The following is a 25,297-nucleotide window of genomic DNA, read 5'->3' as shown; positions in this document are numbered from 1 at the left end:
CAGTCTCCTGGCTCTCATCCCACTCCTGGGATGGGCTAAGACTGGTGCTTCTTAAGGCGGATGACAGAGGGGTCCAGAGCACTACAAAAGTGCGACCGTCATCTTGACTCTTTGGCCACACCCCCTATTTTACTTGTTTTTTAATGTCTGATAACATTACCTAACTAAATGGGATGTATTTTGTAAATAAAATATGACATGGCAGTTATGGTGCACAAATATTTAAATGAGATCATACAATATGAATTGAAAGTTATAAATAACAAAATGTTTCCTTGAAAAATAAGTCACATGTTCAGTAATTTAATATGCTTAGGTAGTGACATTATTGTTTTTCATCAGTCAGTGGTTAATGTGTCTTATTGTGGGTGTTTAATCTGGTAGACACGCCTTAAGTAATTTCCATTTCTTGCTAGAACTATGAACGTGGCTTATCACAGCTCTAACGAAGACTGGATTGCTAGTTGTTCTGGAAAAGAAGTATGCTGTAGAGCGTATAGATGGATTTGGATAGTGTATGGATTATGATACAGTTGTTTTGGATTTTATGGCAAGGCACAGAGGCCAATATTAGGCATTAACCTCTTTATTGCCACACACACAGCAGCAACATACAGAATCCTTTACTGGAGAACCAGAACCTTTAAACATTCTACAACCCTATAAATATTCACTACAAGCAGCCATCTTCCTTCTTTGTTGCTGCTCACACATCAGATAAGCATTTCTCTAGAGATTCACTTTTATGTTAGAATATAAGAGTCTCCAATTGTTTTAGTTGCACCTAGTAGATTGAATGTGTCGTGAATAAAACAGAAGATGTAACTATATGAACAGATGGTGGTTTGAATTTGTCTTTAATGAGTTACAAAGTGAAAATTATATTGGGTAAGGAAACATACTATGTGCACGTTAAAAATGAACTTTTATGATGTATTTATAATTAATGCACAACGTAATGAGGGTTTTTTCAGTGTGTGCATTAATTAGGCTCGGAGTGCATCAGTGACGTTAATGAGTGTGGCTTTTATTCAAGTCGAGTTGCATTCAACAGTCCATGTTTATTGTGGTTTGTGAAGAGTTTATTAGGGTTAACAGTTAGTTTAGGTTAGAAAAGACTGTTTGACGCGATGTAGGTATCGTGGTTCATAACGATTTGGGAAGACAGTCAACTGTAAGCCCGGGTGAGCAAGACACGCTTGTGTCGGCAGTTGGTGGCGTCCCGTACATCTCAATGGTGAGGAGCTTGTTCCTTCAGGCCTTAGGGTAAGAAATATACCAGGCCTCTTTGTTGAAATCAAACAATTTCTAGAAAAATGGTCTCTAATCTCTAATCGTTGCTCTCGAGATTGGATGATCCTCATAGTAGAGACAGTGAGAGAATTGATGAAAATACTTATGAAGGAAATCCAAGTCTTAGAGGATGAATTAAAGACACAAGATTCACTACAGGAAGCCAAAAAGCAAACAGAAGCTATTAACCAATAACTTGAGTCCTTTAATCTCTATCTTATTAAAAGAAAGACAGATAAGTTGAGGAAAGATATTAGATGGTTCTCCAAAGAACGAGCCTATCCCTTTTTATCGGAAAAATATTACCAAAATCACCAACAGAATGTACCCGAACAGGATAGACAATTTTGGACGAATAAAAAGATCGTAACATTCTCTGATACCTCTGAGTCTGAGGGAGAAAGTAATTCCAACCAGTTTGATCAATATGGTGCCAGGACAGGTCATAATGAAGGACCTAGTCGTCCTAACCATTTTTTATCCCGGGGAGGAAGACAGAGAACGAGATTCAGAAACTATCAGAGGGGGAGATTTCAGAATGTGGACAATCAACCACATGTCCTACAAACGCGGAGAGAACAATATGGGAAGGATTAAAAGCCGTACCGGTCTTTAATCTCAGATCTACCCCACTGGGCCCAGAGACTGAATCCCTACTCAAGAAAGGGTTGTCATTTATTCCCAGTACCACTATTAACAAGTTTGGACTTTTATCTGATCTTCATGCCTTTTTCCGGCGGATTAGACTCAAGAGATTCTTTGAGGATAGAATCAACAGCAGAGAGATGAACGTATCGGGCTTAAAACCAGTCTCTACGTTTACACCACACCTAGACACAGTAGGACCGGAAGTTAAGATTTTTGAAAATATTGTGCTGGAGAAGATCAAAACTATGTTGAAATTTATTCCTAAACCCCACGATAATTAGAGCATATGTGAACAACAGGCTCTCAAAAATTTACAAAAAGACAAACATACTATGGTCAAACCCTGTGACAAAGGGGGAGGTATAATGCTGCTAGATACTGAAATATATAAATCTAAAATGCAGACTATGCTAGATGAACCCGAATATTATCAAAAGGCCAAAAACAGCTGGCAACAACGAGTCAAGCAAGAGATATTAAAAATAAGCAATGCGGCGTTAAGTAAAGGACTAATCTGCCAACAAGAATTTCAATATTTTAACCCTCAGAAGACTAGGACTCCAGTGTTCTATGGAGTACCTAAAATTCATAAAAACAAGGAAGATCCTCCGTTGCGACCCATAGTCTCTACTGTAGGGTCTGTGAAAGAACCCCTGTCAAAATATGTAGAAAAGTTTTTGAATCCTAGAGTGGCCAATCTTGCTGCTTATATTCGAGAGACAGGACGCATTATTTCCAAATTGGAAGGTACTTCTTTTAATCTCGCAGATCATATCTTAGTAACCATGGATATCGAAGCACTATAAACGAATATCCCACAAAGAGAAGCATGGCATGCTGTTGCTTGCTTATTTGAAAAAGAAGGCATTACTGAACATTTACAATTTGTCTTACAATGTCTGAATATCGTGCTACAAGAAAACTTCTTTGAATTTGATGGCCAATTATACCAACAAAAGAAAGGAATCAGCATGGGGGCCGCCTGTGCCCCCAGTGTAGCCAATATTTATGTGGGCTCTTTTGAGGAAATACATATCTATAATGAAATGGCGCCTTTTTTTTAAAACATTTTTTTCTGGTCAAGATATTTAGATGACATTTTCATTCATTTGGACAGGACCTGAAGAACACCTTAAAGAATTCAGTGAGTGGATCAATGTATGTAATCCTAATTTAAGGTTTACTATTCATGCTAATTGAGAAAAAGTAGAGTTTCTCGATATCTGGATCGGTCACAACAACTTCCAATTAGAGATGTCGTTATATATCAAACCCACTGCCAAGAATACCATTCTTCATTTTGACAGTTTCCATCCTACCAGTCAAAAACAGGGGATTCCTTTTAGTCAGTTCCTACGCATCCGTAGGAACTGTACTAGTTTACATGATTTTGAATATCATGCTGATATTCTACAGCAGAAATTTATTTTGCGAGGTTACCCCAAAAGACTTATCAAGGACTCATATAAAAGAGCCAAGCCAGGGACAGTATATTTGACAGACAAAATAAAAATCTAAAATCCCAGATGGTATGTGTAGTTCAACATTCCAATTTGAACGAAAAAATCAGAAAAATAATTCTTGCCAATTGGAATATTCTCAACAGCAATCACAATCAGGTACCACTGGAACGTCCGCTTTTAGCCTTTTGGAAAAATCAAAACATTTCTAATAAATTAATCAGAGCTTGCTTGCCAAAAAATGAAAGCTTCGGTCAGAAATCTATCTGTGGAAATCAACCGATCAAGGGTAACCACAAATGTGGTAGTTGCAAGGCCTGTGCTGGGGCCATAGTGGGAGACTCCTTGCAATGGAAACAGAAAACCTATAAGTTTACTGATATGACAAATTGTAGAACAACCCACTGTGTCTATCTGATTTGCTACCCTTGTCCTCTGGTTTACGTTGGTGAAACAGGTAGAGAAGTTAGGGTAAGAATCCTTGAACATATGTCAAATATACGAAATGGTAAGGAAGGTGCTCCTTTAGTTCAACACTGGAAACATCATGGACACAAAATAGAGGACCTAACTTGGACAGTAGTAGAAAAGATTAAGAGACCCAATCTGACTGAGGGGAATATAATTAGGAAAAAACGGGAAGTGTATTGGATTTTCATATTGGACACCTGTGACAGAGGTCTGAACGAATATGTCCCATGGGAAAATGCCATTCTGTAATTAGATCCACAAATGTAATTAAAAAATCTTTTGCAATCCTCTGAAGTCATGCCCATATTAACATAACGTTTTTATTCCTAGTCTTTCTTCTCTCTTTTTTCTTCCTTTCTCCATCTTACAGATTCTTTTCTGCAACATTTTTAGTCTCTTAAAATTTCGGCCATGTAGATGGAACATGGTCCTATAATGTTGAGACCTGATTGATTGATATACGAAGGAATCGTACTTTTTTATTTTTGTAATATTTTTTAGTTCATGGTGCTCCATGTTGAGTGCCTGTACCGGGCTATATTTAGTATATAAGAACAATGACACAAATAAAAATGGGAATTCCCTATATTTGGACCACATTGTTGTGACCTAGAGGCTGATTCCATCTATATTGCCCATTTAAATATGGCGCTGGCTATCCCAGTTCGTGTTTGGGTAACCTAAAAGTGTAGAATCTTAACTTTGGTTATTCCAATATGGCGACCGCGAATGTTACACGCGCTTCGATTCCTGTGCGCATTCTAGTGTTTCACATCTTTCTATCGATTGAACGACGAATATAAAAAGGTTCCTTCAAGTCGGGCGGCCGCACTAGGGACCGAATGCTATTCTTCCCAGACTTAAGGTAAGACTCATAGATCTTCATCTCCTATGTTGTATTTAACTTACAATACAATGATATCTTCTCTATTAGGCTAACTTGAGTTTAGTCAGCCTCATATAGACTAACAGTTAAATAGCCTTTCTATTTATTCCTGTGTTCCTGTCCCCCTATAAAGACCACAGTGAATCAAATATGGGACCAATTCGAAGATTATGAAGTAGTACCTCCTCCTTGGTTTTTGCTATTAGGACCCCAGGTAACTATAAGTCTTGTTTACATATGAAGCCTCTTTATTCCAGTCAACCTCTTCTGACGTATAATTAGCTCTATCTCAGCATGGTTTTTTCATCTCCCTGGTCCCAGTTTTTGTAATATTGATTTAAGTTTTTCTCTTTCCATCAGATTTTTGAATTCTTATTGACGGCAAAGGACATTCATTGTTGCTACTTTGAAAATGAAATATTTTCACATTAGAAATTATACCAGACTGCTGTAACAGGTACCTCAAAAAAATAAAAAAATAACAACAATGTTCTGCTATTACTAATTTCACAGAACACTTGGGTGCTTTTCGTATAAGTTTGGGACTAATAAGAGGAACTGATTTACAGTATGGCTCTTTTATATAGTATCTTTTTATTCCATCTATCATTCCATAATTAGTTCACTTCTTGGCACCTAATAGCTATATTGATGCATCCTTTAAACAATAAATCTTCTTAGCATGTCAATAATCCTTCTCTGAGTATTATCGACTCTTTAGATTGAGTCTACCTATGCATGGTCTGTTTACTGGTGGTATGGTCTATCACATTAAGTGTCAGTACTCAATTGCCTGAGACTGACTATGGGTCTCAATATACAAATATATATACTTAAAACAAAAAAAGCTACAACTAGAAATTTCCGGTCTATATATTTTATTTATATATTTCTTTACTAGATATCATATACATTTGTGGCATATACCCAGAACTTAGCACAAGACAGTACTAGAATGTCCGGCTATTGGGACTGCATCAGCAATGGATTACAACATTTGGAATTGCCCTGATGAAGGTGGCCTCCATAATAGAGGAATACCGAAACGCGCATAGGCTATAGGTTCCTTTTGAATCTCATTTGAGATCATAATATTATCATCATATTTCATGGACATTCATCCCTTCTAGATCTGGGTATAAGACAGTAATACCAACATTTTGGGATTTGTATCAATCCTAAAGTCTGTTATGTTGGGTAACAATATGTAACCATTGGATTCTATTTTGCTATTGTATAAGGTGTATGATATTGGGATCATTATATTGCTATTTTTGTAATTTGTGCATTCTGTATTTGTGAGGTTTTAGCCCGGTATGAATGTGGAATGATTGAGTTGGGTGAATGTTAATGTCTTTTTTGTATTTGGTTTCTTATCCTTAATATTTTGTAAATCAACTCAATAAATACATATATTGTTGATAGAATCTCTATTTTGTTATCCAATTCTATATGTAGCCCAAACCATACATCTAAAAGTTGTTGTAGTATATGACATACAAATCTATGGACATTGATATTTTTTGCGATACGGCATTTGAGGAATATCATTCCCATGATCATTGTTTGTGGTTCATAATTTAGCTTTACTCTTGAGGAGCTCGTGCACTGCCTGAGGCGCATAAGATAGAATGTTACTGTGTTAGGCAGAGATCTGTCTGAATAAGGTGACGGGAATCGAATCACTGTGGTCAAAAGGAAGACATTTACAGTACTCAATGTTTTGAATAAACTTAAATAATGAAGTGGCTTACCTTTACAGCCGACCTAGTGTAGTCAGTTTGTGTGGAACGGCATGATGTTTTGGGGTTGATTAGACTTGCTGTAGTTAGGGTTTTCAGTTAGGCGGCCATCTTGAATTGGGTAACGGTGAATGGATTAAATAGACAAGTAGGTCAGCCGTATTTTAGGACATAAAGTTGCAGTTATTTCCTGTCAGAAAGTGGTAAAAGATTATTATTGGAAGGCAGAACTTCTGAAATGTGCTTTGATTGTTGGAGCTTGGGAGTCTGTTATAATAAGCAGGAAATTGATAATATGATGGCGATTAATTCTGGTGATAGCACTACTTTGGATGCTAAAGTACAGGCTTGTGTTGATCGGGCATCTTCTTCTTTATCAGGACAGACTGGAAAGAGATTGGATTAATGTTTTGAAAAATTGTTATCTAGAATTCAGGAGAGAGGTACAAATACAGATGATGAGGAATTTTGGTCTGTAGAGGAAATTGAAGTAAAACCGGTTGTTAGTAATATTGCACGGAAGGCAACACAGAAGAGGAAGCATATTGAAACAAGGGCATTTCAATAAAACAAAAGGGCCATGATGGTCCACAGCCTAAAAGGAAAAGGTCAACTCAGTTGGGGTTGGAACAGGAGATGGCTATAAAGGCCAAGAATGGAAAAAAACAAAGCGTTGCTTGTGATGAGTCATCTTCAAGTGGGGATGTTGAGCTTAGTTGTTCTTCAGGTACTGATGTGGCAGTGGTAGATGAGAAACATGAAAGAAAAACAGAGGTAAAAACGGGAAAAGGATTAAGGAATCCTTTGGGTGAAAATATGTTTGAACCACATATGTTACAACATCACTTGTCTTCATAATGGACATCTGCTGAACATGTTGCACAATATGTGCAGTATTGGTTGACGCGTGAGATGCCTAAAGAGGTGCGGAATAGGACGAGGTCTGATTGCCCAAGGCCTTTGTTAGGCAATGAAGTTGCCTATACCCCAGAATTGGATGCAAACATGTTGGCATTCCTAAATAAATCTGGCAGGGATCCAAGGAAAGGCTTGGATAAAGGGCTTAAGCGATGTCAAGATAGGCTGCTGGACAAAGGTGTTTGATATTTGTGAGAAGGCTTATATTAATGGAAAACCCATACACAATAAGGAGCTTAAACAATGGGTACAAAGGGCAATTTGTTTGCATGGGAACAAAAATGCAGCAGTTTGTGTAGAAAGAAAGAAAGTATAATTATGAAAATAGGCCTTAAGCTAGCAGAGTCGGTCAATAAGGAGGCTGGAAGTGAAGCACAAGGTTTATCATTTGGTGAGGATTTTGTCGAGGATATGACAAAGTATGTGGGGGTTTTTAATTCAATCCAGAAAGCCCAGAAAGATATGTGCAAGGCTTTTGGAAAGGCCGGAAGTGTGAGGGGTCAGCTTCCTGGACATGAATGCGGTATCTCAAGGTTTTTTTCTCTCGAGAAGACAGATACTACTGCAGATTTTGTAATCAAGGATTTTATCTCCAAAGGCAGAGTGGAAGAGGAAGAGCATCCAGGGGTGATAGTGACACGTGGGCTCTTATTATCCAAAATGAGACTACTGGATTTTTAGGTAGCAGGATCGTTCACGGTGTGGGAGACTGAGTCGGACCCACTTGGAAGGACCTCCGTCACCCTAAATCCGGTTTTGCTCTGGCTAACTAGCAGTGCCTCATTTCTCCAAAAGGGAAGAGATGATTAGGCAGCCGAGCGCATGACATCTTTGGTATTTCTCAGGGAAGTCGTGGTCACTCAGATCCAAACCAACTCTCTCATTTACAGTATGATCTCATATACAAATGACAAAGGCAGTGTAAGTTTTATATAATGTTTTAATAAAACGACTGCATTTTAGATATTAAGGCGTGAGCCGCAATAACCAGAACCATACAACACAGTAGGATTGAAATAGTCACGAGGAGAGTGAAACATAAGAACTACGCTATCATGGTGTTTAACAATTTCTACTCTCCCTCAGCTAGTTCTATTTCGAGCACAGCATGTTAAGCTTCCAACTTGCCTTTCTGAATCCCTGGGTAGACATCAGCCCTCATACCTGAGCAAAGGCCTGTGATCTGGTTCAGCATCTGCAACGAGGCAGTCAGCGTCTAGTTGTGGTTCCCTGGTCGGAATCTCCCTCTTCCGTGTAATGGGACAAGGAAGTGTTTTTATAACCATCATGTCAGCCTGATCACAAAATGTCCCTACGCAGGAATGCCAAAGACTAAACTCCTACCACGTCTATCGGCAATGTACCAGACTGTATCCTTGACTGAAGCACAGAGTGAACAGGAATGTGTTATGGAGAACTTCAGTGCTGAAGTAGGCTAAACAGTGTGATATGAAATATAAAACAAGACCGTAGAACTGGCTATTTGAAAAATAACAGTACGAAGCCGAATAAAAGCAATTAGAGCAAAGTGCACAGAGGCTCTAAGCTGCGAGCAAAGAAATAAAATACATCCAGGGCAAAATGCACAAAGGCCTAAAGCCCGAAGCTAATGCGCGAAGGATACGTAAAACTGACCACACTACACCCTCCCCTTGTCGGTAGCAAGTGGTTCTAAAAACATAAAAGTATGCCCCAGAGATAAACAAGACATAAAATATACATTTCGACAAGGTCAGAGGAGAACAAAGTCATAAATTTGGGAAGCATGTGACGATAAAGCCAAATTCAATATAATGTAAATTTTTCTTTAAAAAAACCCCCAAAAAATCCAATCGTCAGACAGAAGCAACAGAAAGCCAAAAAGTACCATGGAGCAGGTGTGTTCCAAAGCCCCAAAATCATTCAGGGCGGCACCCCGTGCAGGGCCTATGAATGAGACAATACCATCTTCCTCCAAGAAGGAAATCTCATAAACTGCCTCACGAAGCAAACGCAACCGCAGTGCACAAGTCTGGGAATGAGCCCTAATCGGGAACATCAACAGATCAGCATCGACCACCAGGGGCGCTGCAGTGAGAGACAAAGAGCCAGTGCATGTTCAAATGAGCACCAGAGGCACCGAAACACGGGTTGCACACAATCCAAAACCGCCTGGAATGTCAGAGACCAGTCACACTCCAATTGTCCCAGGAGTGTCGCTCCAAAATGCTGCATCATGCGTTCACGACACAGCTGCGCCGACGGGAGCGCCAATATAGGATCTCGTCGCGGCGGGACAGCCATTGCGGAAGAACAGCAGCAACTGCAAAACCCAAGCCAATAAAGCCAAAGTAATCGAGAAACCCACAAAAATGCTTCCGAAAATAGAGTGAATAGCCGAAGGTATTAAACCGAATATGGAAGAGAAGGTGTGAGCAAAACCAACACCAACGGCTTGGAAAAAATTTGCTATTCCAGTAGTGCTGGATGCATTAAATATACGTCCCACGAGTTCACCAAAGTGACTCGGAAAGTTAGTATTTAAAAGGGACTGTATTTCCACCGATGACCTTGCCACCTGAAGTGCGTAGGTCTCGCTAGCAGATGTAAGGGCCACATGCTTTTGAAACAATAGAGCCTTTAGTCGACTCAACTTGTCGAAATTGACTTTGGAAGTAGCAATATGAGGCCAGATGTCTGCTACCTCCCTAATTTGAGTGGGGGGAAACAACACATTCCCGCAGCACGTAACGGCCTTGTTGACAACGACTACGTAAACTATTCCGGCACGCATGCCACAACAGGGTTCATTGTTAAGAAGGACGTAACTGCCGTTTTAAAGCACCTGGAAAGTTTTTTAATTACTGGGACTGGAACTCCCTTCAGATAACAAGCTAAGTTAGCAATCGAGGCATTACATGCCCCGTGCAAGGATAGCTGTTTACAAACCATGGAATGACTGACAGAAGTTTCGCATTCGCTACAGCTAAGAAAAACCTCCCTCAAACCATTAATACATCTGAATCGAAAGGGAAGCTCCCAAACCTCGTGTATGTAACTGTCTCCCAACCGTTCATATCTACCCACCGGAATGTGCTTTAAACAAGAAGTAAATTGCAGAGTGGAGATAGGCAGATTAATAACCCCATGAATCAACCACTCAGCTGACGGAATCTCAGCAACCGTAAAAGGTAGTTTCTCCAATTTTTCTATATTTAACATAACATATGTCGCTTCCTTTTTAGCCATCAGCTGTTGTTGACGAGTCAAATTAAAGGAAATAAAAATCTCACTGGCACGAATGTGCTGCCATGGAACGCGACCTGCCTTCAAGGTCTGTAGAGTCCAACCCAGCTGCATGATGGACAGCGTCTGACTCTGCCCATGATATAAAGAAGACATATCCGATTTAATAATGTCTATAGCAGAGGAAACGATGTTGTGAATTGTATAAACACAGTCTGAAAGGGTATGCATCCCATTATCCAAAACAGACAAAGCCTGTATCAAATTTTCCTGATCAATTTGTCTCAACCGGACCGCTGCCTCCTGTTGTGAAAGTTTCCAAATCTCATTATATACCTCATATAAAAAACGCTTCTTCCGCAGCATTCGTGGTCCTGACAAAAAATCTTGTAAGTCAGTATCATTAGACAGTAACGTGAGATGTGACTTAACTGCATCCAGCGTGGATGATTTCAACCATTGCTGACAAAGCTTCCCCACGCTGTATGTAGTAATGATATCAGCATGTTCTGGTGATATGTAGCGAGGGTCTGCCCTACTAGTCCTGAACCCCCCTGAAGAGGTCACAAAACGCTGATGACACCCATTAGTGTCTATGGGCCATAATAACCACCCGCCCGGATGTATCAATGAAGTGTTCAGCGTACCATTCTGGACCCAGTGTGTAAGCTCACTAAATGTGGCATTAACATATTGCTGCCAATTGTTCAATTTGGAAGGGACAGGAATACCAGGCAAATTCAAATTCCCAATCGTTGCTAAGCCCAAACAACTAATCTGTTGCACAGTGTCATTGAGGAAAATCATTTGGACAGGAATAATACATGCCCTAAATAAAGTGTCCCTGCCTCGCATTTGCCAATTTTTCGTTCCCCAGACACTTTTCAAGTCAACAGTCTTGGACCAATATTCATACCCCTCAACCGAAAGTTTAGAAACAAACAAATTTGAATACAGTGATTTAGTATCGGTCAACAACATTTGCTTATTAGCATACGGAGTAACTTTAAAATAGTAAGACTTAGCATTCTGTTGATTATGCCCCAAAAATATGCAAATTTATCATAATACGTTTTAGAACTCCCCTGTGGAGGAGTCGGGCAATGTTCCCATTGCACATATTCAAATATCGATTTAGGGCTACTCGCTTTATGAATAAAGTGGTGTCCATAATATTTGTAGAAAAACATGTCACCATGATTATCTCTAAATAGGTAAGCATCTTCATCGTCATAGACAGTATAATATTGTAACTCTGTCAGCATAGAATCTACTGTCTTCACATCCCAATCATCAAAAACAATGCCTGGTATAACGATATCATTCATTGATAATTTGAGAACATACGGTATTTGAATCAATTCAGTGGGACCATGTATATCAAACATCACTTTATCCCACACAATCCCATCCGGAATCGGTATTGCAGAAATGTTCACATAGGACAAGTCTCTTCGAACCATATGAGACGAAAAATGTGGTCTCAACACCGTCTCCACGTGCTCAATGTCAGATCGTTCAGGAAGAAAATGACCATGTATTACCAAAAAAAAGGTAACCACAAATCCCAACCACAAGAAAATAGTCATTACAGTCATAGAAAGCCACAAATAGTTCCAAGGAAAACCAAAATATGTGCGTTTAAGCCAACACAGCAGCTTACGTGGACCGTGGGCTGAAGATAGAGAGGACGTGGAGTCAGACCTGATAACATCAGTGTCGTTGAAGCAGCCAGAGGCAGTTCGTGCAAAAGGTGCAACCGTGAACAAAGAAGCAGATGGTGGCTCTCGCCTTGGCACGCTATAAACCACATGTTCAGACATATCATTAGAACATACAGCTACTTGATCAAAAGATTCCAAATTAATCGTCGTCTGTGGAACAATCGCAAGATCATCTTCCACCCTCCCCAAGCTCGGAGAGGAAACAGCATTGGTGCAAATCACCTGCAGCGGGACTTCTTCCCCAGTAGTGAGAGGGATTCCGGAACTACTCGGTGTCCCTCTTGGTCTGCTGTGCAGAATCGGCCACATGTTGTAACTTGACATTATCAATGGAAACAAAGCGATTTCCTTTGGCCCCGTGCAGCGGCGGTAAAATTACAGTTCTCGTGCCGCTAACCCCTAATACAGGGACTGGTGCTCGATAAGAAGGACCAAATTCTTTCTTAACTGCAACCTTTTCACGCACAAGATCCCCAATCCTGGGTATCCAACCAGTAGGCGTTACTGGCTCATCCTTAATTCCTGTGGAGGCAGCACTCGCAGAAGAGTTATCTTCACGGAATTGTTATAAATCCTGCAAAACAGTGACACGATCATTTATGTCAAAGGGCGTATCTGCCGCCTCCACACCAGGACCATCTAGATCAGGAACATACATTCGTGTTCTAAACAGGCACTACTATAAAGTACGACCCACCAGGGACCTTCTAGGCAAGTTATTAAGTGCTCTCTGTACTCCATACAGGTGGGCTATCCAACTACGACCCGTACCTATATCTCTGGCCGTTAAGGATTGCTTTAAATCACGATTTGAACGCTCCACGACAGAATTTCCCTCGGGATGAAATGGAGACGAGAATTGGAGTTGGACCCCCAACGAAGCCATGGTGTCCCTGAATGCCTTAGAGGCAAAAGCAGGGCCCTGGTCCGAATGAAAAGCCGCAACTGCAAACGTATCGACAAAGATGCGCAAATCTTTAATAACAGTCCGAGCGTCAGGCGAGCACTGTGGCCAGACCCACACAAATCTGGAGCACGAATCTACAGCAACCAATATATATTTGTATGCACTATCTGGCGTTAGTGGACCACAATGATCCAAGTACACACACTGTAAAGGTTTATTTGAAATCAGAAGGGGCGTCTGCTCCGGACGTCTAGCCGTTGAAACTTTAATTTGTTGACAGACGTCACAACAAAGGACATATTGCTTCGTTTCTTTATAGAGACCAGGCCACCAGTAACGAGCCTGTAAGGGCGAAATCGTGGCAGCCACACCAGCATGTGCAGATGCCACCCCCTCATGTGCTGCAGATATTAATCGAGGTCTCTCAACTTTATTGGGCACTTCACGTACACCAACGCCTGGGATTTTAACTACAGCGTTTAGCATACCACCCATGCAGTAACTATATTTAGAAGGGAATCCTTTAGGAAATGGCATGCCATCAGCCGTAGCCTTTATGTCAGCCGAAATCTCTGTGTCTGGTTTGGAACTCGCACGAGTCACTGCGGCCACAATGGCAACCACCACTGCAGATTTCGCGGCTTCATCAGCCAAAGTATTTCCAGCAACGTGTATTCCAACGCGCTGGTGTCCAAGTGTATGTACAACTTGGTCTTTAGGAAGCGTTTCTTTCAGATTCGCAAACTTCCCCCACAGCAATTTGTGTTTAATGGTGTTGCCTTTAGAATCTCTGAACCCATTCAACCTCCAGTAGTGTAAATATTAATTGAAAGACTGAACACAGTAGTAGGAGTCACAGACCAGCAAGGTTAGTATCGCCGGATCCGCGTGTTCCAAGGCTAACAATAGAGCTTTGAGCTCAGCCAACTGTGCTGTACAATCACCCAAGGTCTTCGTATAAGTATGTCGGGGCAGAACACTTCCCCCTCCATATAGCCGCTCACCACCGCACATGCAGCAGAATACTGTTGTTTAGTCCCAACCGCTGGTTGTGCAGAGCCATCGGTGTACATGACCACCTGATATTGATCAATAGGCAATGTGCCAGCAGGAACTGGGTACTCCATTTCATATTGAAGAAATTCTTGAGTCTGCAGTTTAGAGTCAAAGATGTAATCTACATCAGTGGCTGTCAAAGACGTAGCCCATTGTATCCATCGCAGGTGTAAAGCTTTCGAATTAGGAACACTTGCTTTAGTAACAGCCTCTAAGGCCGGAATCGGGGAAACGACAATGATGCGTTGGCCCTGGGCCAGAGGTCTTTCTTTAATCACAGCCATCTGTACAGCAGTTAGTATTTTCTCAGTTTGTGCAAATCGTTGTTCTGCAGCAGAATACAAGTGGGACTTGTATGCTATCGGGACTGTCTCACCCTCATTAAAGGTGACATATGTATCACCCTGATGACCAGATGTGTTTTATTGTCCCTAGTGTGTAAATGTTTAACAGCTAAGAGATCAGCCTGTAGATCTCGAAGAATATGTGTATGCTCAATCGTCCAAAACCTACTAGAAAAATTTGGGCGAATCAACTCGTATAAGGGTTTTATACGCGTAGCATAATCAAGAATGTAAGTTCTGCCAAAATTCAGAAACCCCAACAATGACTGGAGCTTCCGAACTGTATTAGGAGGCTGCAATTGAGCACATTTCTCCCAAAAATGTGGCGCTAAGCTCTTGCCCTCATTTGACAACTCATATCCCAGGAAAATGACGCTGAGGAAGGCAATCTTCGATTTCTTAAAATTAAACTTATAGCCAATTTCAGCAAACCCCACAACAATGCGTGCTACACGCCTTAGTTGTTGCAGAATTTCCTCGTCTGTCAAATATATGTCATCAACATATGATAACGCTTCAGGGTCCAACTCGTGCAGAATTTCAGTTACACGAGCCGAAAATAGTCCTGGGCTATTCTTATACCCCTGAGGCAAACGACAAAACTTTTTCTGAGAGCCAAACGCACTGAAACTGGTATAGTCCAGACTTTCGGGCGCTATATTTTGGCAGAAAAATCCATTCGAAATATCTAATTTTGTTTTGTATTTTTTACGCACAATATTATTCATAAGCGCTGCGCTGTGTGAATTCTGTATTGCATATGTGTGTGTATGTCCATTTAAGTGTCTGTAATCCACCACTATCCTATATGAATGGTCGGTCCGGTTTAGCAACTGGAAATAAGAGATTATTCATCGGCGAGACACAGGGTTCAATTACACCCTGGTACTCCAATTGTGTAAGAATTTTCCTAACCGATGCCCTTGCCTCAATTTTGATAGGATACTGCGGCTGCGGCTTGCCCTTTATTGGAATTACATGATAAGGTGATTGTCTATCCCACCCCACATTATTTCTATATAGGGCGGGGGCCTGTGCTACAGCCCATGATTTACTATGGGACTCCGCTAGTTCTCTCGGAACAAGTGGTGAGAACGAAGGTGTAATAACCTCCTCCCCAACCGGACAGTCGCGAACAAAGTCAGGTGGCCAATCTTGTTTGGCCAGCAGAACGTCATACAATTGTACCATATGGTCCCAAAAGATGGCCTGTACAATGCGGTCAATGTCCCCTTCTAATTGCAAAGTTACTTTATATACTCTATCGGGATCAGAGACACGCATATCTGCCGTTTCGACTTGTATGCTTTCACCTCCAGATGCTCTAGAAGACTCCGGCGAACTATTGTAACCTCTGCCGCGCAGTCTAACAATGCTAATGCCCATGTCTTGTTCGTCAAGAGAACTCTCTTCTTGAGCGGCATGTCTAACTGAGACTGCTGCCACTTTCTTCTTTTTAAATTGTTGCTTTTGTTGGAGCGGTTTCTCTTCCTGTTTAACAGAAACCTCCGTTGAGCGTTGCGACTCCTGTCTCGGTTTCACGTACTCAGTTCTCCGCTCTGACCGCCCACCTCTCTCACTTCTTTTGTCCGAGGAGTCCTGAAAGTAACGAGATTGGCGTGTATCAGTATTTTGATATCTATCAGGCGTTTTCAAATTATCCCTATTCCTGAGATTATACCTATTCTGCGGGGTCTCCGGCTGCGGAGACTGCCCCCCATCTTTCTTAGGTGTCTGTTGCTTTTTCTCCCAGCGCTTCTTAGTACCCTCAGGCTGCTGATTTTTAGCATTATCTTTACTATTTTTACCCTGTAATTGGGGTTTTTGTGGTCTAGCCCCTAGGCTATCACGACCAATACTGGAATATGTTTCTGCTATTATTCTCGGGAGTTCCCGCTCTTGATTAAGTTGCGGAACGTCTCGAAGACGCATACGCACGGCTAACACCACTGCTTCTCCCTTGAGATTACTCAAAATAATAGAAGAAACTGCAGCAAAATTGCCCATCAGCTGCATGCCTAAATCCAAGGCTGGGGCAGCCCCATATTCATCTTGAATTTGTTTAAGCACTTCCGGTAGATTAGCCAATGTTGGTGTACCGTGTGGTGTAGTGTAGAGCGCGGCAAATACCGTGCCCCAGGTATTACAATGGTCCACTGTGGGAACCATTCCATACGGCAAACACATCGTCAATATTCTATGTTCATCCTGAGGTCCTGTATGGGGAAACACTGCTTCCAGCGTATTAATTTTTTGCGCCAGCCAAAATGGAGTTTCCTCACGTTTAGCCGGTACCTTACCCATAACTGTGTTTACAGTGGCCGGATTGATACCCGGAACCACTGCCTGTGGGTGTGCCGGAGCAGCACGCGCTGCATTAGTATTTAAAGTCTGCATTACAAACTGAACCAGTCTTCTGTATGTTGGTTCTAAGTCAATATATAAACGACGAACGTCAGCCACTGCCAAGTTAGCAACCGCAGGATATGGTGTATATGTAGACAATAAAGGCCAGGTAGGACCATCATTACTCAGTGGACCTAACCTAACTTGTGCTACTGTGTGTGGGAGGGCGCCATCAAGCCAATTATGGTGTTCTTGATAAGATAAAGGTATTTCTAAGTATGCATATGCCCTGTACTGACCAGGGACATTCGCAACAGCGTAATCGTGAAAAGTGTTGGTACCCCCATCAACTGCTGGAAATACGACCCAAGAATAAAAATATTCTGTCCTATAGGCTGCATGGGCGTCTACCACAAATGTGACTGGACCCCCTTGGACCGTCAGTCCATGTGCTATCAGATGTCCCGTGAGCAGTTGGTGCATATTAAGCGCTATGTTTACTACTTGAGGATTCGCCATTATAAAATAGCACTAGGGCAGAGAAGGCACACCAATATCGGGGTTTTCCTTTCAAAGTTCAAGCTTGAACAACCAAACGCTATTAATAGGATCTACCTATATTGCTGTGGCGGAAGTCCTCAGTGCCACGGACGTCTCCGTATACGGAACCGAGGAGTCAATATATATATGAAACCGAGAGAGTCAGCCGGACCCGAAAATTAGAGCCAGATCAATCATTTGCGGCGCCATGTTGCGTGGGCTCTCATTATCCTAAATGAGACTACTGGATTTTTAGGTAGCAGGATCGTTCACGGCGTGGGAGACTGAGTCGGACCCACTTGGAAGGACCTCCGTCACCCTAAATCCGGTTTTGCTCCGGCTAACTAGCAGTGCCTCATTTCTCCAAAAGGGAAGAGATGATTAAGCAGCTGAGCGCATGACATCTTTGGTACTTCTCAGGGAAGTCGTGGTCACTCAGATCCAAACCAACTCTCTCATTTACAGTATGATCTCATATACAAATGACAAAGGCAGTGTAAGTTTTATATAATGTTTTAATAAAACGACTGCATTTTAGATATTAAGGATTGAGCCGCAATAACCAGAACCATACAACACAGTAGGATTGAAATAGTCACGAGGAGAGTGAAACATAAGAACAACGCTATCATGGTGTTTAACAATTTCTACTCTCCCTTAGCTAGTTCTATTTCGAGCACAGCATGTTAAGCTTCCAACTTGCCTTTCTGAATCCCTGGGTAGACATCAGCCCTCATACCTGAGCAAAGGCCTGTGATCTGGTTCAGCATCTGCAACGAGGCAGTCAGCGTCTAGTTGTGGTTCCCTGGTCGGAATCTCCCTCTTCCGTGTAATGGGACAAGGAAGTGTTTTTATAACTAACATGTCAGCGTGATCACAAAATGTCCCTACGCAGGAATGCCAAGTCTATACTCCTACCACGTCTATCGGTAATGTACCAGACTGTATCCTTGACTGAAGCACAGAGTGAACAGGAATGTGTTATGGAGAACTTCAGTGCTGAAGTAGGCTAAACAGTGTGATATGAAATATAAAACAAGACCGTAGAACTGGCTATTTGAAAAATAACAGTACGAAGCCGAATAAAAGCAATTAGAGCAAAGTGCACAGAGGCTCTAAGCTGCGAGCAAAGGAATAAAATACATCCAGGGCAAAATGCACAAAGGCCTAAAGCCCGAAGCTAATGCGCAAAGGATACGTAAAACTGACCACACTACAACAGAAGGACTAAGGGAACACAGAAGATTTTTTTATTGATCCCTATAAAACTTGGTGGCAGACTCACTCATTTTGTAGATCGTTGGAAGGTGATAACTTTGAAACAGTGGATAATAAAGTCAGTACTAGGTTATCGAATAGAGTTTGCTGAAGAACCAGTTCAGTTGAGAGACCCAAGAAAGTTAGTTTTTTCAAAGCAGTGGACAGAGTGGGTAAATTAAGAAGTGAATGAGTTGTTAGGAAAAGGAGCAATCGAGGTATGTTCAGGAGAGCTCAAAGGATTTGTAAGCAATCTTTTCTTGGTGGAAAAAAAGGGGAAGGGTATAAGACCTGTAATAAACCTAAGGGAACTGAACAATGGGGTTCAGTACAATCAATTCAAAATGGAGGGAATTCATTTATTAGGAGACCTCCTGAGAAGAGGGGCTTGGATGAAGTGTCTGGATATGAGGGACACATATTTGACAATCCCAATATGTCAGGAACACAAGGATAATTTGAGGTTTCGGTGGCAAGGAATGATGTGGAGGATTACATGTCTCCCTTTCGGATTGACATCAGCACTTTGGTGCTTCACCAAGATGATGCAACCAGTGATAGCTTGGTTGAGAACAAGGGATGTGCGTCTGATACTATATCTGGACAATGTCTTGATTATGCAGAAGATAAGAGATATAGCTTTGGAACAGATGGAATAGGCAGTCAGGATGATAGAGCATCTGGGTTTTGTAGTGAACAAAATGAAGTTGTGTTTAGTTCCCAGTCAGGAGATGGAGTTTTAGGTTATCAGATACAGACATTCTAATGTTTGTTGAGGTTGCTGATGGAGAAGTTGAAGAAGATACGGAGAGAGATAAAGAGAGATCAAAAGGCAGAGTGGATATCTTCGAGGGAATTGGCAAGGATGCTGTGTCTCTTGTCTGCTTTGATACAGACAATTTTTCTGGGCCCTCTTCATTATCGGGCTTTTCAGAGGCTGAGGGCTCATTATCTCAGAAAGGGGTTGAAATATTCCCAGGGAACTTGGTTGAATGTGGAATCGATTCAGGAGTTGGAATGGTAGAAAGAGAATCTCGAATCTTGGAATGGGAGAGCAATTTTCAGGAAGACTCCAGATCTGGTTATAGAGTCAGATGCCAGCCTATTACAATGGGGTGCAAGATGTGGGAACTTGACAACAGGAGGGAAGTGGTCCCTTCAGGAGAAAATGATGCACATAAATTATCTGGAATTGTTGGCAGGATCTTTTGCGGTAAAGAGTTTTGGGAGAGATCTAGTGATATGCTGTGTACTACTGAGAATGGACAATGTGTCTGCTGTAAGGCAGGTGAACTGGATGGAGGGTCCGCACTCGAGGGCACTGGCAGACCTGGCAAAAGAATTTTGGCATTTCTGCCTAGGTCAGAATATCATGATTCAGGCACAGCAGATTGGCATTCAAGGAATCTAGGGGATTCGAGTGACTGATTGTTACACAGGGAAGTGTTCAGGGAATTTGAAACGAAGTGGGGTCCATTTCACATGTATCTTTTGTGAACAGGCTAAATGCACAGTTACCAAGATTTTCCAGTGGAAACCAGATCCAGAGTCACATGCAGTGGATGCATTCCTTCAGCAATGGGGGCAAATGCACAGTTATGCATTTCCACCATTTTCAATGATCAACGAGTAATGATGAAAATAAGGAAGAAGCAGGCGAAAATGTTGTTAATAACTCAATTTTGGCCTTCTCAAGTCTGGTATCCGGATCTGATGAGCATGCTAATAGACAGTCCAGTTCTCCTGACAGGATGTGCGAGGTTGTTTGTGAATCAGGAGGGAGAGTGTCACAGTCTGGTTCAGAGCGGACAGATGCAATTGATGACATGGCTGATTTCAGGAGAATATGGCAAATGTCAGGATTATTGTCAGAAGCTGCAAAACTCATCAAATGTTGTTGGGCTCCAGGAACAACAACGGCCTATGAAGTGGAATGGAAGAGATGGGTATGTTGGTGTTGTGAGAGGGATCTGGATCCCATTTCGGCTCCTGAGGTAAATGTGGTTAATTATTTAACAGAAGTGTTTAAAGATGGAAAGTCTTACAGTTCGGCAAATCTCTGTAGATCAGCTACTTCAGCTGGTAATCCATTGGTGAACAGATCACTTGTGGGTCAGTCGGACATAGCGAAAAGGTTGCTTAGAAGTGTGAGATTAGAAATTCCACCAGCTCTAAGCTATTCATCATCATGAGATGTTGACAGTGTTCTTAAAAAGTTGTCTTCATGGAGTGATAATGAAGTATTGAGCTTAAAAGATTTAACAATTAAAGTTACAGTGTTTCTCTGCTTAGTTGCATTCAGACTAGTGTCAGATATAAGGGTATTAGAGGTATCTTCCAGGAGTTGTATGCCAGAGGGGGTTTGTTTTTAATATTACACAAAGACCAAAGTATATGTTAAGAACAATTTTTTACCCATGTTTGGAGATGAATAGTAAGCTATGTGTGGAGACATGTTTGAGAGAATATGAGAAGAGTACAGAGAGTTTGAGAAGTATGGCAAATAGTCAATTACTAATTTCTTTTAGGCATACACATGAAGCTGTATCAAGTTCAACTTTGGCAAGATGGGTTAAAATGGTCATAAAAAAATGTGGCATAGATATGTCAAAGTTAGGAGCTCATGCTTCAAAAGCAGTTCTGGTGGAAGGTAATTTATCGAGTATTTTGGCATCCGCAGATTGGTCTACAGATTCAATTTTTAAGAAGTATTATTTTAAACCAATAGAAAGTGCATCTCTGATGGTTGTGGCGAGGCTTTAAACTTGCATTATATTGACCTCTGTGTCTTGCCATAAAATTCAGATTTTCCACAGCAGGGGTGGGAATAAAATCATGATTTTATTAAAGACATTGGGGCTAATATTATACCTCCCAAGTTTAAGCAACTCTTAATAATTTTTGTTTGTGTTCACAGGAGCTGTTTAAAGGATTAAAGAAGTTTGAGAAGTAGTAGAAGACTGAAGATATGAAGAGGCTTCCTTTGTATCGTGTATGGTTCAATTGAGAAGTCTGTAAGGCTCGCAGCAAAAAAGAAGGAAGATGGCCGTTTGGAGTGGACATTTATAGGGTTGTAGAATGTTTAAAGGTTCTAATTCTACAGTAAAAGATTCTATCTGTTGCTGCTGCATGTGTGGCAATAAAGAGGAAAATGCATAATATTGGCCTCCGTATCTTCGATAAATGATTTTCTTCCCACCCCTGTTGTGGAAAATCTGAATTTTGTGGTATGAGATGAAGGCTACTAGTTCCTACATTACAGGATATGTCAAATCTGCATCATATCCATGGATCAGTGGGCCATGGCCATGATCCTGAGAACATTGTGGGACACTGGGAAGAAAGTGTTTCAATTGATTGCCTAGGTGTCCTCCTGGTAGGTGTGAGGAGGCTATGTTAAAGGGGTGTTTGGTGTCTTTTTTGAAACTTAATAAACTTATATACTTATGTACTATTAAAAGGTCTGCGCCACCCCAATGTAATTGGTAGGAGTCAATGATCTTGGGCATAATTCATGGTTCACACCTTTGTTTTGTAACAAAGGAAGAGCTTACCTCTTTACATGTCATGACTGCACATTTTGGAGATTAGCAATTTGGTAGTACTTGCCTTGCCTCTGTTTTGTAGATATAATGTCAATTTTGCTGATAGTAGTAATGTTGTTTTTTGCATAATATGCACATGCTGCTCAGTCATATTCACTTCAACAAACAAAAACTATTTTCTAAGAACTATGCTTTCAATAAAATGTTTGCTATTGTATGTGAATAGAATTATTTTTCAAATGTGCGCTATGCTTGCAAATGTCATACTTTAGATCACATGGTTAAGATATAAAAAATCTTAGATATAAAAAAGTTATTATTTAAAGACAAAATCCCATCTACTATCAAATAATTTAGAGGACTCAGAAAGGACCTTTAAAGGGGTAAGATACAGAGGTATTCACTTCACAATACACAAAAGTGAAAAACAAAAAAGAGAATACAAAATTATTAATGTTTATGGATAATCGGCTTGATATTCATGAATTCATGTAGTGGCTGATTTTTTCAGAAAACAAAGTCCCAGTTGTCCTTCATGTAGAAACAATATGGAGCAAGGCCATGATAAGCCTTATCGTTAGAGTTCCATGTCGTGTATCTGACGCGAGTGGTGTAGGTTACCTACATGCTACAGACCCTCGATAACCATCTTCTAACCTTATCACGGACTCACTCGATTATCCGAGCTTTCGAAAAACTTCTGCCATTTACAATAGTTTTTACCCTTGGCCATGAGAAAGTCAATGTGACGAAACATGTGTCGGCTGTTTTCGGATGTACCATTGTTCAACAAAGAATAAACCTCAATCAACTATTACATAGTGTCATTTGGGCTTTATACTTATTTCTACACTTTGGAGTAACTTCTAGGACTACTTTGGTGTGCCCTGGTTTATATTGTATTGACATTTGCTACATTTGATGACATCACTGCATTCTGAACATATTACTCCTTACTCATGCTTATAATTTGCAACTTATAAAGGAACAAAGTACCTAGATACACAGAACACTGTCCAAATCTACTAACTACCACTACTTGCATAATGTTTCTTTGCGTTGTGGATAAGGTATCAAAGGTGTTGAAGCATTCAATGTACTCTTTTATTCTTTGCCTTGTGACTCATTCACCAGCAATAGGCATTCAGCAATGTCAGATTGGCAACCCTCATAAAATGTTGTGACTGGTGCCAAGCTCCAATCTACAAGACAATAACTGTAAATGTTACAAACTATAGGTGGTATGCTTTACAACTTAAAGGTTAAATGAACTGATTGCCCCACATGACCTGTTGCCATGGTGCGTGGTGTCTAAGGAACAGTTACATTATGTAAAAAAATTGACTGTAGAGCAGTTTGCAGTATGTTGCCAGTATATTTACTACAACTTCATGCAAAAGTGTTTATACGCAAGACTAAAAGAAGGCTAGTAGTTTAACATATTTCAACACTTGATATTATTTGGTATCCCAACTTCGTTTTGAGTCATTTTTACAATATCATATACATTTCCTGATTTTGCAAACAAAGTACATTTAGGCCATTTTTTGTTTCTAGTCCGTTTTCACATACAGTTTTAATATGTGAATTGCCAAATGTTTTAATTTGTAATATTAATGGTATATTAGTGTTTTCTTTGCTTCAGAGTGTGCATCTGTGAAGATTATAAAGTGGTGTCACTTTAAAAACATATGCATTCTAATACTTAAGATCCACACAGTGATATGTAAAAGTCATTGCACTAAGCGGGGCTATTTACACAAGATATACATCGTACTAGACTCTCTGTGTGCCTTTCATAAAAACAAAGCCCACAGGGCAAGTAGATGTTGCAAACCAGAATTCTGGGAAGATGGATCATATGCTCCTGTGGCTCTGGACAGAAGTGCATGATCTGCACCAGCTGGGATTAGTGTTGCACCAGGTGGACAAAGGCAATCACAACTGCTGAGCATGGACCTATTTTATGCCATATAAAAATATGGAGCACCAAAATGCACTGCATGCAATGTATGTTGTGAGGTGCTAAAGCATTGTAATATGTCTAAATAACAAAGGCACAACAACTATACTGCAACAAATGTAACCACAGCACTGGGAGAGTCTTCCATGCAGTCTGCTTTAGCACTTGCAAATGCTGGACAAAGTGTCTAGGTGCAATGGAACTTGTCAGATTGGCTTCACCCAGCCACACCATGCCGTGCTGAAAGAGAATGGTGCTTAACCTTCTACTTCTGTTGCAACCTCGTTAATTGCACTTACACAGATGATTGCAGAAGCTGGAGTCTTCTTTTGTTTTGAAAAAAACACATTAGTTGGAGCCGTCGGTCAAAATTTTAACACACTGACAGGAACTGCCATGATGGTGGTTTCTGTCAGTAACTAGAGATGTCTTCAAAGCAGGCGAACATCTCTAAATATGGAATACGGGTACACTGTAAGGGCGATGGAGCATTTGACTCCATCACCATGCTGGAGTAAACACGCAACTCCACACTCTTGATCAGGCCCTAATTCAGAAGGTAAAATCTTTGACCAGGTCAAACCTGGTTGGTGTATCCAACCCACGCTCCATTGTAGTCAGCTTTAAATTGCACCCAGGCCCTGGTCTACAGCGACCATTGAATATCATTATCACTTTGTGATTTCTGACGCTGTTTCTATTTAGTACGTTAAAAAGTCACACTCTGGTTACCCTAATAGGGTTTTTTGTCATTTTATTTATTACATTTTACTCCATTTTTCTAGTATGGTTTATGATTGTTATTGATTTGCATATTTACTTTAATATTGTTTTGGTACTGCAGTCACACTTTACATTGCACTCTGTCTGCTCTGTACTATAGTTATCAAGGGCTAGGGCTCAGGTTAATTTAGTGACTTTAAGGGTTCACCCTGTTAAGGTTGTGATTATTCTTTAAGGTAGGACGTCATC

The 25,297-nt window shown here is 40.8% G+C and overlaps 1 protein-coding gene across 2 annotated transcripts in view; it reads right to left on the bottom strand.

Moving 5' to 3' along the window:
• Positions 1-25,297, bottom strand: part of CENPH (centromere protein H) — a 322,688-nt gene that overhangs the window by 149,778 nt on the left and 147,613 nt on the right. The window lies entirely within an intron of this gene.

The sequence above is a fragment of the Pleurodeles waltl genome, chromosome 1_1 (genome assembly GCF_031143425.1).
Source record: "Pleurodeles waltl isolate 20211129_DDA chromosome 1_1, aPleWal1.hap1.20221129, whole genome shotgun sequence".
Classification (NCBI taxonomy): domain Eukaryota; kingdom Metazoa; phylum Chordata; class Amphibia; order Caudata; family Salamandridae; genus Pleurodeles; species Pleurodeles waltl.
This window is presented reverse-complemented; position numbering and strand designations above follow the sequence as displayed.